Source organism: Pygocentrus nattereri, chromosome 14, assembly GCF_015220715.1.
Source record: "Pygocentrus nattereri isolate fPygNat1 chromosome 14, fPygNat1.pri, whole genome shotgun sequence".
Taxonomy (NCBI): domain Eukaryota; kingdom Metazoa; phylum Chordata; class Actinopteri; order Characiformes; family Serrasalmidae; genus Pygocentrus; species Pygocentrus nattereri.
Window position 1 is genome coordinate 37,561,205 of NC_051224.1, and position 15,000 is coordinate 37,576,204.

At 42.2% G+C, this 15,000-nt stretch overlaps 1 protein-coding gene across 3 annotated transcripts in view; it reads left to right on the forward strand.

Annotated features, from left to right (window-relative positions):
* Positions 1-15,000, forward strand: part of LOC108436680 (protein phosphatase 1 regulatory subunit 29) — a 161,162-nt gene that overhangs the window by 116,608 nt on the left and 29,554 nt on the right. The gene's annotated exons all lie outside the window — the stretch shown is intronic.

Below are 15,000 nucleotides of genomic sequence, written 5' to 3' on the forward strand. Positions count from 1 at the left end.
GGAAAATAGAAAGAGGAAGAGAAAGAAGCAGATGAGGGAGAGGAAGAGAAAAATGAGATGAGGGGGAAAGAAAAAGTGAGAGAAAGAGAAAGAGGGATGAAGGAGAGAGATGGAGAGAGAATAAAAAAACAGAAGACAAGAGATAGAAAGACAGAGAAAAGAGAAAGAGGGAGAGAAATAGAAAAAAGAGATGGGGGAGAGATAAATAAGGGAGCGAGAAAGAGATGAGGGGGGACAGAAAGTGGGATGAAGAAGAAGAACAAGAGAAAAAGAGAAAGAGAAGGAAAGAGAAATAGGAAAATAGAGAGAAAAGTGAGGGGAAGGTGAGAGAAAAAAGAGACAGAAGGGGGAGAAAGACAAAAAAGGAAGAGAGAGAAGGTGAGATGGAGTGAGAGAGAGGTTAAGGAGAGAGAAAGAAAGGGGGAGAGAGAGAAAGAAATGATAATGTAAGAGGGGGAAAAGAGAAGAAGACAGAGATCAAGGGAAAATGGAAAGACTGAAAGATAGAAAGAACAGGAAAGAGAGGGAAAGAAAGCAAAGGATGAGGGAGAGAATAAGAAGAATGAGTGAGAGAATAAGAAAGGTTACGGGAGAAAGATTAGAGGACTGAGAGAAGGTAAGGGGGAAGAGAGGAATAGAAAGACAGGAGAGAAAGTGAAAGAGTGAAAGAGAAAGAAAGGACCACAGCTGTGCTTTACCTGCCACCACCTTGATACGCCCCATAAAATTCCACCATACATTGTAAGTAAACCCTTCATTTTATTTAATGTCTAATCAAAACAGTCAATAAGAGTACAAGTTACACATTTTTCAGGAGATAATTCTGAAGATATTGGATAAGATAATCCACTTGCATAAGGAAGGAGAAGGAAAAAAGAAAATGGGCTCCTAACAACCACCTGGAAGACCTGGTAGACACCAAAAACTGCCCCATCAGATAAACAGCACTTGAAGCTTTTATTTCTGAGAGCGAGAGAGAAGAAAATCAAGCTGCTTCAGATCTGAAAACATCCACAGGTGTTTCTGTCCTTCTACTGTGAGAAGGCGACTCAGCGCTGTGGGTCTGAAAGGACGTGTAGCTGTAAAGACTGAGAAAACGACAAAAAAGGAAGAAAATTGACCAGAACACCAAAGCTGGACATCTGAATGTATTCGACTTATCAAACGAGGACAATGGGCTGGCCACCCCAGAATCCAGACAACATGACTGAATGTGTTTGGGATTAATTGGATTGTGGCAAATTGGAAGTTCGACCAACTTCTAAGACTGAAGTTTGAAAGTGTGGCTGCAGATTTCTGTGAAAAAAAACTGAGGCCTGATTCATACATACTGCTTCTGTGTGGCAGAAAGTCTTGCTTTTCATTTCACCGCCCATGACTGGTCAGTGCTTTCACACAGGCTGTGTCTGTAAATCAGCAGAGCATCCCAGACATTGCACTGAAGCGCCGTGATGTTTAGAGAATAGACCCGGCACTGATTTTTCCATGTGCTGTGCAGCAAAATACACTGAAATAAGCCATGACAATCACTGAAAACCATATACAAACTTAAAAACGATATTTTTTTAATTTAATTTTATTCATGATGAAATACTAGTTAAACATTCCATGCAGATTTCCCAGTTGGTCCACCAGGCTTGCAACACTTGCCAAATCACAAGTCAGAATGCTGCCGAGGATAAACAAACATGCCGTGCACGTACATGTTCATTGAGCAGAGTGACTGATGTAACCATCTATCTGTCTGGAAAAAGGAATGTCTGTATATGTTTCTCGCTGCTTTGGTCCACAGCATAAACCTAAGCATAAGTGTATGAAAGGCCAGCACGTTTGAGCTGTAGTGCTCACTTTGCCTCATCACTAACGCCACACAGAGGAAGCATGTGTGAACTAGAGTCAGTAGAGCGAGTCTCCGAAAAGGAATGGAAGTTGCAATAAAGACAAAATGTGGACATGCTAAGTGCTGCAAAAAAATGATATGAAATGTTTCCTGCTTTTTCCTGATGCTGTAAAATGAATGACTTGTACTTTGTGGCTGATTTGACTGGAAATAAATCACTGGCATTTACACAGTGCTGTATTACATAAGAAAAATGATGAATATGACACATGCCTTCCCAAGTTTAGAGTGATATTGTGTGTGCCGGAGAATGAGCACTGTCACTGCTCGTCTATGAGCTGAGTCTGGGACTGTGGGAGATGTGGGTGGGGGGTTGTGGTGGGGGTGGGCAGATATATGTGTGTGTTAAGCAGGCTGCGGAGGACATTATGTTCTGTTTTACAGGCACTGTCTTCAGCCTGCCTTCCACTGCATCTTTATGTAGCAGATGTTGGTATTATTTAAAGCAAAAAACATGTCTTATTTTTGACTTTTGGTACTGCAGCTAAGAAGTTGATGTACCTAACAAGAAATGGAAGTTTATATCCGTGTTGGCGGAAATGTCATGCAAAGCAAACATTTTTCTGCAGTGCAGTTTATAGTTAAAATCCTTGCGATCACATTTCACATTGGGATAGTGGTTGGTTAGTGTAGTTGGTAACACCTCTGCCTTCTGTGCTGTACTGACTGGGGTTCAATTCCCTGCCCAGGCAAGCAGTCTACACTATACCAATAAGAGTCCTTGGGCAAGAGTCCTAACATTACCATTGCCTATCTGTGTAAAACACAAAAGATTGTGAGCCGCTCTGGATAAGACCGTCATGTCAAATGCTGTACATGTAATTTCGTTACTTTCTTTACACTTCTACAAAACATTACGACCACTCATAGATTAAATGAATAATGTTGATTATCTCATAACAGTGGTGCATGTCTAGGTCTGGGATATATTAGACAGCAAGCAAGCAGTTAGGTCTTGCAATCCGTGTGTTGAAAGTGGAAGGAATGGTTGAAATGGTAGCTTGAGCGACTTTGGCAAGGGCCAAGTCCTCATGGCCAGACGACTGGGTCAGAGCATCTCTGAACCTGCAAGGCTTATGGAATTCTTCTGGTTAGAGGTGGAGAGAACTTACCAACAGTGGTCCAAACCATGAACCAGCAACAGGGTGTTGGGTGCCAAAGGTTCATTGACATGTAAGGGCAACAAAGGCCTATCCTTTCTGGTCTGAACTAACAGAAGAGCTACTGTGGCACAAGTCACAGAAGTCCTTGATGGTAGTTACAGGCAGAATGTGTCCAAACCCAAACATGCTGTGTAGCAGCAGAGTGGTCAGAGTGCTCATGCTAAAGTTTGTCCATCAAAAGTGTGTGTGCATGTCAAAACTGGACCTTGGAGCAATGGAAGAAAGTCACCTGCTCTGATGAATCCTGTTTTCTTTTCATTCACATGGGCGGTAGGGTACATCAGCGCCGTTTTCCTGGGGAAGAAGACAAGCTGGTGGAGGGAGTGTGATGCTCTGGAGGACATCCTGCTGGGAAACCCCAGGTCCAGCGTTCATGTGGACTAGAAAGGCATTGATACCGATACTGATATCAGATACCGGGCTGTTACCATGCTCATTTACTCATACTCATAAACATTTACCGATACCAACATTGAGATACCCGCTGATACCGTGTGATGTAAGCCGAGTGTAACTGCCATGCTAACAAACAAATGACTCAAGTTGGCATTCAAGGAGGCTCTGTTTACAGAGAAGTGTAACTGACTCAGTGACATTCGGACACAAAGTCACTGGTCACTTAAACATTCTGCCAAGCCAGATTCCTGCCAGGAATTTTGTGATGTTAGCCCATTTTAAAACACACAATCTCAACTGCTTCTCCGATATGGGTGGAGACACGTGTCAGACAAACAGGCAAGAAGTCATTATTTCCTACCAAAATTCTTATATGTGATAAGTTAGATTGGGTCATGACTGGAAGGTTGCCGGTTCGGTCCCCTGAGCCAACAGTACGTGACTGAAGTGCCCTCGAGCAACTGCTCCCCAGGTGCTGTGGATAGGGCTGTCCACCTCTCCAGGCAAGTGTGCTCACTGCCCCCTAGTGTGTGTTCACTAGTGTGTATGTGGTGTTTCACTGCACAGATGGGTTAGATAGCAGAGGTGAAATGTCCCCATCGTGGGACTAATAAGGGTCTCTTAATCTTTTGTTTTGTAAAACAGGCTATAGAGAGACCGTGTTGTCCTACGATGCTTGTCACCACCTGGCTTAAGAGATCGTGGTGATGTTCTGACCTCAGAAGTCTCCAGATCTCATTCGGATCAAGTATGTGCTGGATGAAGTTTGATCTGCGGCTGCTATACCTTGCAACTTAAAGGATCTGCTGCTAACTTCTTTGTGCTAGATACCACAAGGAACCTTCAGAGCTCTTGTAGAGTCCATGTCTCAGCAGGATAATAACATACTTTTTTTTATAAACATGGACTAAAGCATATTTATTGTTGTACAGTAGTGGCATCGAAGTTAACGCTTTAATGAGGCACTAACATATAATTTTTTTGAACGCCATTAACACATTTTCTTAATTGGACTCTTTAAACTGTCTGTAGTAGTGCAGGCTGAAGCCCATGACTCTGAAAGTGATAAATACATTTCGCTGAAGCTTATTTTGTTCACTCATACAGCTAAAGCAGAATGCGCTGCTTTATAAGTGGATGAAATCTTTCTTTGGGGTCAAATTTGTGCAAATCAGATGTGACAAATCTAAAATTTAACTGAGCTAAATAATGCAAATAATCATGATTCATTGTTTTAATTGTTTAATCATTTGTTTAATCAGTGTAATGTTATGTCCTACAATGTTTCTTTAAGTGAGGCTCAGAGGAAGCAGTGGAGGTAGCACAGCTTGTAGTATGATATCATAGGAGTGAGAGAGAGCGTGAGAGAGAGAGACTTATAAGATCTAAAAGGATGCAGCGTGTGGGTGGTGTAGCATAGTCCAGAACTGTTCATGCTCTCTCTCACTGCCCCCAAGATGTGAGATTAACTAGGCCGGCAGAGCCTACACACAGTGTGGAACACACTCCTTTGTCACTGACCTCTATATGTACCCAAATATAGTCGTATGCAAAGTTTGTACACCTCTGGTGAAAGAACGATTTTGTGAAAAAAGTGAAAAAAAGGTTAACACATGCTACATAGGAAGCTCTAATATGTGCTTCTTCTGCAGACTTTAGTGCACAATTTCTATTTATTTGCTGAATTTAACATACTGGAAGAAATAAAACATTGAAACTAGAAATAAAGTAAAATGCAGCATAGCTTTCGCACAAGACACATTTTATGTTTTATTGATTCCACAATGTTAAATTCAGCAAATGAACAGCATTAAAATGTGCAGGAGTGTGTTCTCAGCAGAGGAGGCGTTCACTTATGTTCACTTAGAAAATCAATAAAGTCATTTGCCAAAATGGGCGCCAAAACTTTTGCACACGGCTGTCCCTCTTCGCCTATTAGGTGGAACGGTCAAAAATGATCACAAAGCAACGTCTGAGGCATCAGACTATTCATTACCTTGTAATAGTTGTCTGGTAAAAACTCTTTAGACGTCCGGTTCCTATCACCACCACTGTTAACAGTTCTGACTCAGCAAGTATCTCTATGCTTTTTCATGTCAAACCACACTTTGTTGGCACCTCAGCTTGTTAATTATTCAGGAACATTGAAAAGACCCATAGATTTTTTCAATCTGTCTTCATCCTGCTTGCGTGCAGGTCCTGTAGATAAAGACTGGATCAGAAAGAGGAAGCCTGGTTGTTTGTACTGTAAAAGTTTCATATCCTTCTTCTGTCAACAACTCCACAAAATGTAACACAGCTCCACAACCCAACCCCATATTTTGGCATTTAACCAACTTGTGCTCTGTGTACTTAATCCTGTTGCGAGCCCAGGAGCGTGGTGGCATTTGTTTTGATGCCTTTTTCTTCCCTTTGGCCTTGCAGTGAAATGATCAGACTATAGACGATATCAGAGAAATGCTGCTGAGAGAAAAACAGATATGATACAGTCAAATACTAGAGAGCAGAAACTCTGCAGGGTATTGAAATGTTTCCTAAGGCAGAGTTAGAGATGGCACTGCTAGTTTAGCTGCTGGTGTTTAGAGGACAGACCTTGTCTGTTCTTCTGGTTGTTTGTGTACTGCTAATCGATAGCTAGTTTCAACCTTCAGTAGCTGTAGTTGTTGCTGGCAATAACAGAAGCTGGCTGTCATTTTGAATGAATTTCTCAATTCTCACTCCTTAGCAACCACCTGGGATAGCATAGCAATGGCCTAGCAACCTTTGCAACTGCCTGGGATAGCATAGCAATGGCCTTGCAACCTTAGCAACCACCTGAGATAGCATAGCAATGGCCTAGCAACCTTTGCAACCCCCTTGGATAGCATAGCAATGGCCTTGCAACCTTAGCAACCACCTGGGATAGCATAGCAATGGCCTTGCAACCTTAGCAACCGCCTGGGATAGCATAGCAATGGCCTTGCAACCTTAGCAACCACCTGGGATAGCATAACTATGGCCTAACAACCTTAGCAACCACCTGGGATAGCATAGCTTGTCCTAGTAGCACATTATCAACCACCTAGATTTTTAGGTACGTCTGTTTGAGATTGCTGAACTTAAATTAACAACTTTTTGAGGTGAGTGTGTCATGATTTAGACATACAGTGAGCACAATGCTAATTGCTTTCACTTTCACGCTAATAAGCTTTCACTGCATTTTAGCTACATTAGCATTGTCGTTCGAGTACTAAAACTAAAGAAGCAAACTTCAGACACCAAACATGTGTTGGCTGATTGACTGCATATGTGGCCAAGCTTCAAGCTGGGTAAATGTTTTTGGACCCTTCCTTAAACGACAGCAAGCGAGGCTGAATTATGGCTGGATAACCAGACGTAAACAGACCCAACAGGCTAGCAGAGTGCACGATGTGAATTGGAGGACTTGGTCCTGAAGCGCTTGTGCGGTACTCCACCCTGCTGTGTGTGCCACGCGCTAGAGAGACAGGCGTAAGCTGATTATCTTGCAGCAGCAGGTGGTCCCTCTCTCACATCTGTGGTGTTCCATCTCAGCAGAAAGGGAGCATAAACGCCTCTTTCGGGGGTCAGTTTATCCAAACTAGACTTAAAGACATTTGGAGATATTGATACAGGCCTGGCGACGGGGGGCTATTTTGTGTCAGTCCAGAACATCCCCACCATCCAATCATCATGCCCCACTAAACCCATTCCTTTTTATACATACCTTTAACGACGTAAGCAGCAGAACTAAACTCTGTATGCGGTGCTGCTGCTACTTGCCGCAGTATGAAAGCCCACATATAAGTCTTTGAATTCATCACACTGTGTCAGCTGCATTTTCAGGTTGTGCTGTGCATTGTGGGAAAATCAGTCAGCGGACAGGTTTCCTAAATGGACTGATCTTTGGCGATTTGCTGTAAACGTGGCTTTTCGGTTGATTCTATCCTGAATGTGTGGACCACACTGTTAATCCAATTAGTTGAATTCAGCATTTTACACACTGCACTGCACTTAATCCAGGACTAATTGTGTTCTCTTTGTAATGAAACATACAGTAGCTGGCAGGTGATTATTAAGTAATCCCCATCATTTATCACAATAATGGTAAATATTGTCATATTGCCCAGCACTACAAACCAATTATATGCGTGACCCTTGGTTTCACATTTGCACTTAAAGAACTACATACACCAATCAGGCATAACGTTATGACCACCTCCTTCTTTCTACGCTCATTGTCCACTTTATCAGCTCCACTTACTGTATAGCTGCACTCTGTAGTTCTACAGTTACAGACTGTAGTCCATCTGTTTCTCTGATACTCTGTTACCCTGTTCTTCAGTGGTCAGGACCCCCATGGAACCTCACAGAGCAGGTACAATTTGGGTGGTGGGTCATTCTCAGCACTGCAGTAACACTGATGTGGTGGTGGTGTCTTAGTGTGTGTTGTGCTGGTCTGAGTGGATCAGACACAGCAGTGCTGCTGGAGTTTTCAAACACCTTGGTGTCCCTGCTGAACTGAGAATAGTCCATCAACTAAAAGTATCCAGCCAACAGAGGCGTTCTGTGACCACTGATGAAGGACTAGAGGATGGCCAACACAAACTGCAGCAGCAGATGAGCTAGTATCTCTGACTTTACATCTACAAGGTGGCCCGACAAGGTAGAAGTGTCTATTAGAGTGGGCAGTGACTGGACACAGTGTTTAAAAACTCCAGCAGCACCGCTGTGTCTGATCCACTCGTACCAGCACAACACCCACTAAAACACTGCCACCACGTCAGTGTTACCGCAGTGCTGCGAATGATCCACCACCCAAATAGTACCTGCTCTGTGAGGAGCCGTTTCTTATCGTTTCTTCATCCCCCCATCTCCATTCATTTGCTTTCCCCTCACCCTCTCCCTCGCTTTCCCTTCCTTTTACTGTCCTCTTTTCTCTCTCGCACTCTGTCTCTATGGCCTACTTAAACCGAAAGACCATGGAGACTGCAAAATGGAAAAATATTAAAAGTGCTGTCTGTGCTCCGCCCACAAATGCATTCCTTTTTAGCCACACTCTTAAAAAAGATGGTGCTTCAACGGTTCTTTAGTAAAGTTCTTTAGTATATAGTATATATAAAGATTCTTCGCATGGTGAAACAGTTCTTCCCATTGCTGGAGAACGTGCTGCAGATGGCTCTATATAACACCCAAAAGGGTTCTTCTATTGCTATGATGTCAATGTTGAAACAATAGAAGAACCCTTTAGGGTGCTATAGAGAATATATATAAATAACCTTTGGAGCATGGTGGTTCATGGTTTTATACAGAACCATTGTCTTGGAACCGCTGAAGCCCCACCTTATTTAAGAGTGTACAAAACATCTCAATTTCGGTGAAGAATTCCAGTGTTTGTCCACTGCTAAAAACATTGAATGAAGCTGAGGTCGACCTTATCTTCGCTCAGTCGCTTCGCACAGCAGAGGACTTTGCTCATCCTCTCCTGAATATTGATCTGCCTCACCTGTTCTTGGAATCATGCGATCATATCTAGTTAGGATATAAGCCAAGGCTTTGGATTAGATCAGTGTGAGGTATTGCATCTGTCTTTAGAGCTTCCTGAATGGTCATTCTTGTTGTCACTGCCTTCCTGTGTCAGACGTCGCTTCTGGATTTTTGCCTTTTCTATCCTCTTTGCCGGTTGCTGTTCCTGGTATGTTTTTCCTTTTTTTTCTATTTGGATCTTTCTGGATTGGCCCTTTGCCTCTTGTTTAATTTTGACCTCAGTTCTGTCGTGTGACAGCATGTACCTTTTCAAAGCCTTTAACACGGATTAAAGAAGAAACAGTGACAGCTGATAGGAAATCCTTTTTTTGTAAGATCTCTGGTGAACACCTCTGTGAATCACACAGTGCACAATTGTTAGCAATGTTATTAGTTTAGTGGTATTAGTTTGTAAGCACTGAGGTTTTTTATCAAATGAGGAACTGGCAACAGGTGAGACTTTGTATAAAACTGATTTACACAATGACTTTACCAACAATTTAACCAATATCCTTCACACTCCCTCCATAGAGATCGTCACCATTGGCTCCTCCCAGTCCTGTCCATGTACTTGTGTTTACCTTCTAGTCCTGTCCATGTGCTTTTGTTTTTATTGAGTTCTTCCCGGTCCTGCCCCCTTGTGTTCTGACCCTGCCCTTGATTACTTCCACCTGTGTCTGGATAGCCACCTGTATCTTGTTTGACCGTTGTATTCAAGCACTGTGTTGGTCCTAGTTTGTTGCTGGTCTTTGTCTTGTGTGGTATATTATCTTGTGGTCTTTGTTCTGTCCTGTGGTGTTTTGTTTCTTCCGGCCTCTGTGGTGTTTCCCATCTGTGTTTATTTTAGTTATGTCTGTCCCTCAATACCCCCGTGTTGGCTCCTTGACCCTGGACTGTTTTGACCCTGAGTATGGATTTGCCCTTAATAAATCTCGCTTATCTCAGCACATGCGTCCGCCTCATCATCACTACCCAACGTTACAGAGATATTAATTTTTGCCATACTTGTTGGGAAAAAGTGAGAATGGTGGTGACCTGTTTTACATTGATATGATCAGAGAGCTGATTTATGCAATTGCAGACTTCACTATTGAGACTTTGAAAAAATAACCAGTGGATGCCTCAGCATACTGGCTGTAGACTTGGCTTAGATCCCAAACCTAAATCAACACACTGTAGATTTGCTTGTCGGACTGTAACCTTCTACCTGAGGGGAGGTAACCAGTCTCTAAAGTCCCACTTGTAACGTTTTCTGGCAAACTCAGGTATGTCTGCTTACTACTCTTGTTAAGCGAGGGCAGATGAAGAATCCTACATGCATCTAGATATGCTGTTTACCTTTGGTCCAGGATTATTCTGCAACCTCTTTTTTCAACCTTTTGTTCAGAGCTCTATTTAAGCAAAATATACCAGAGCTGCATATTCTGAAGTAGGCCACTCACAGCCCATATAAAAAGGTACCAATTCCTTAACAATTCCTTAAGGTGGTGCAAAGCAAGCAGGTTTTGGGTAGCTGATGACACCATGTGGTCCACTATCCCAACACAATTCATCCTGAATGGTGATCCCCAAGATGGACATTTCAACCGGACAATGATCCCAAACAGAAAGCCAAAATGACTAGTTTCTAAAACAAGGTGTTTGCATGATCTAGCTGGTCTTCTGACTCCTTCCACCGAACATTTTTGAAACTAGGAATCCATCAGAAGGACCATAGTAATTCAAACTTGCTGCAAAATGTTAATTATTCATCATTGTAGATGTCTCAAAGCTGTAATCACCAATGCTCTGCAGTAAAGTGCTGGTGTTATTCATTTGTGGTGTCTGAATGCTCGTTTCTTAATTCTGTTTTATCATACTTATAAAATCATACCCTTTTGCATTCTGTAAAACTTGTCCATCCTAGCAACTGTAGCTACAAAAGAAGGCATGAAGGCATGCAGCCTGCATAGATAAGTTAGGTTCCAGCCTTAGTGAAGCTGAGAGATCCCAGCTCTGAATCAAACTCTGCTACTGTAAGTTTTTTTTTTTGCACACATCTGCAACATCATTCATAGCTGGAAGTGTTACTCCTTTAACCATCAGGTGATTATGAATGAGGTGCCGTAGGACAGGGATAATCTGTGAATGGTAGGTTACATCATGAGGATGTGTGTGGACAGAAAGAGGTACAGTTACAGTCCATCTGCAGGAGGGGTCGATGTTCACTCTTCTCATTAATGATGTAACTTTTAAAAAGTGCACTGGAGTGGATTTTTGGGGACAGAACATTTCAAATGTATGTTCTAGCTTTCTTGGAGTAATGTTAGGTTTGTGAATCTATCCTAAAGGGTTGCTGTGATATTATGCCACTGCTACAGCATTCCAGGTTTGCTAAGGTGTTGTTATGCCACTGCTACAGCATTCTAGGGTTACTAAGGTGTTGTTATGCCACTGCTACAGCATTCTAGGGTTACTAAGGTGTTGTTACGCCACTGCTATAGCATTCCAGGTTTGCTAAGGTGTTGTTATGCCACTGCTACAGCATTCCAGGTTTGCTAAGGTGTTGTTATGCCACTGCTACAGCATTCCAGGTTTGCTAAGGTGTTGTTACGCCACTGCTATAGCATTCCAGGGTTACTAACGTGTTGTTATGCCACTGCTATAGCATTCCAGGGTTACTAACGTGTTGTTACGCCACTGCTACAGCATTCCAGGTTTGCTAAGGTGTTGTTATGCCACTGCTACAGCATTCCAGGGTTACTAACGTGTTGTTACGCCACTGCTACAGCATTCCAGGTTTGCTAAGGTGTTGTTATGCCACTGCTACAGCATTCCAGGTTTGCTAAGGTGTTGTTACGCCACTGCTATAGCATTCCAGGGTTACTAACGTGTTGTTATGCCACTGCTATAGCATTCCAGGGTTACTAACGTGTTGTTACGACACTGCTATAGCATTCTAGGGTTGCTAAGGTGTTGTTATGCCACTGCTATAGCATTCCAGGGTTACTAACATGTTGTTACGCCACTGCTATAGCATTCTAGGGTTACTAAGGTGTTGTTACGCCACTGCTATAGCATTCCAGGGTTACTAACGTGTTGTTATGCCACTGCTATAGCATTCCAGGGTTACTAACGTGTTGTTACGACACTGCTATAGCATTCTAGGGTTGCTAAGGTGTTGTTATGCCACTGCTATAGCATTCCAGGGTTACTAACGTGTTGTTACGCCACTGCTATAGCATTCTAGGGTTACTAAGGTGTTGTTACGCCACTGCTATAGCATTCCAGGGTTACTAACATGTTGTTATGCCACTGCTATAGCATTCTAGGGTTGCTAAGGTGTTGTTACGCCACTGCTATAGCATTCCAGGGTTATTAAGGTGTTGTTACGCCACTGCTATAGCATTCCAGGGTTACTAATGTGTTGTTACGCCACTGCTATAGCATTCTAGGGTTACTAAGGTGTTGTTATGCCACTGCTATAGCATTCTAGGGTTACTAAGGTGTTGTTACGCCACTGCTATAGCATTCCAGGGTTACTAACGTGTTGTTACGCCACTGCTATAGAATTCTAGGGTTACTAAGGTGTTGTTATGCCACTGCTATAGCATTCCAGGGTTACTAACGTGTTGTTACGCCACTGCTATAGCATTCCAGGGTTACTAAGGTGTTGCTAAGCCATTGCTATGGTATTCCAGGTGGTTGTGTACTCCCATACTGATTCATTGGCTTCCTAATGTTTTCAAAATAAATCAATAAATAATTCAATAAATAATTCCACCCCAAATCTTTCTCTTTTCTTTAAGATAGCCCACCTTAATCAGAATAGGCTGCAAATGCTTTAGGTATATTTATCTTCATCGCTCAGCATCATGTTCATGCAGTGTGTCTTCCTGGTTCTAAATAGTGATTTGACACTTTTCTTTTACCAAACTATCATTAAACACGCAGAATGAAACTCTTTAGGTCCAAAGGTGCTTTAAACAACTGCAAAGTTTGAGCACCGAGGGTGCTGACTTCACAGCAAGGGGATAAAATGGGCGATTTTCCTAAGGTAGGCCTTTTATCAGGCGTTGCTTCGGTTTTGAAGTTTTTTTTTGTAATGAAAAATAGGAGGATCTGACCAGCTTTCTGTTTAATATGTTAAGTCAAAGCAAAACAACAAAGAAAACATGCTCGTTTGTGTTGAAAAATCCCCAAAGTTTTGATGTTTTTCAAAGCGGTACATGTTCCTTGTTAGCTTCTGCTACTTGTCAGCCTTTCTCTCTCTCTCTCTCTCTCTCTCTCTCTCTCTCTCTCTGTCTCTATCTCTCTCTCACTCGCTCACTTGTTCTCCTTGATGCCTGAAGACAGTCAGTGCCCTAGTTTATGAGCGGTTCTGAAGGTTTGCTACCATCACCCTCCAGTAAAAGGAGCAAAACAATGGTGATATGAGCCACGGCAGCAGGCTGCTTTCATGCACAGCGAATCAAGCTCAAGCACAGCTCGCTGAATTCAATGCACAGGTGAACAGCTAGCAGATCAGACGCATATTTACACAGAAATGCATGATGTCCAGTCGACCAATCAATGTCCAGTCAGTAGAATCACCAGCGGTGAAATGAATCCAATGGATGATCAAACTTGTTAGCTTGACAAAGCCAGCTAATAACACTTTAAAGGTTAAAGCAGTTGTAGAACACAGTTGATTGAGTTTCACAACTTAACTGCATTTGTATAGTAATCCCAGGTAGTTGCTAAGGTGTTGCTATGGTATTCCAGCATGGTGGCTATTAGGTTGTTGTTAAGGTGTTGTAAGGCTGTTGCTATGGTTTCCCAGGTGGCTGCATTGGGGTTGCTGGACCATTGATGTGCTATCCTAGATGGTTCCTAATGTGTTGCTGCTATGGTAATGGGAATGTGAAACTTTTATATTAATGGCATGTTTATGTCAATGCTATACAGCATGTTTCAAGCAAACCAGTAAAATATATTTTAATGTCTGTACCAAGCTTCAAATAAAACATATAAAATGTATTTTACAAGCTTCAAATGCGCATGTGTAAATAGCATCAACAACCAGAGTGTGTACATGTGCACCTCTGTTAGCTCAGAGCTAACATACTAATAGAAATGTCATAGACGCAATAGCAGAAATTAGCATTGTCAGAGTTCTTGACCAAATTTAGCATATTATGACCCATACTAAAGGCCTAGCTCTATCCATTGCCTGCGAATATCAAGGATTCCACAGTAGTTTTGAATGTGGCTCAGATATTTAGATTTTAACAATAGTTTTATGACTGAAGGCTCCTATAACTGCTCTCTGTGTCAATTTGTTGGCATTGGCGTGTGTGTGTGTGTGTGTGTGTGTGTGTGTGTGTGTGTGTTCTTATGTTCTTCCACGTTTTGATCCGATAAACCTGACATTGGCTCGGGGCAGGATGAGCCCATTTCAGTAGCTGCCATGTTCAGTCATACAGAAAATAACACACACGTATACACACACACACAAACACACACACACACACACACTGCTCCTGTCCTCTTCATCTCAAACACTGCCTGTATTGTTTCCTATGGCGCTACCATTTAAACACAGATAAACTCTAGAATTCAGCTTTTTGAGTAGAGCCAAAGTTACCTTTGAAGGCTCTTATGGTCGATGGCAAAAGTTTGAACACCCTTGGTCAAATTATATGTTTTGTTGCTTTTTCACATTCTCTGCAGAGAAAGGGCATTTTCCTTTAATTTCTATTCAACAAATTGGACAAAAGTAAAATATAAAATGTGCCCCCAAATGTTAGTCAGTTAAATTCAGTAAATAAGCAGTCATTTTGCATTATAATGTGCCAAAGTATGTTTACTGTAGAAGAAAATCCAAAAAAAAAAGGTGTTTGAGGAGGGGTGCCCAAACTTTGAAAGTGGAAAGTGAAAGATCCCATTTTGAAAGTGGATTTTTTTTGCCATCTTCCTGTCGTGCAAGTCTTCAGCTGTGCAGCCATGCTGTTGCAACACGACCTACTGTTGTCACGTTGAAATAAGCATGGGCATCCC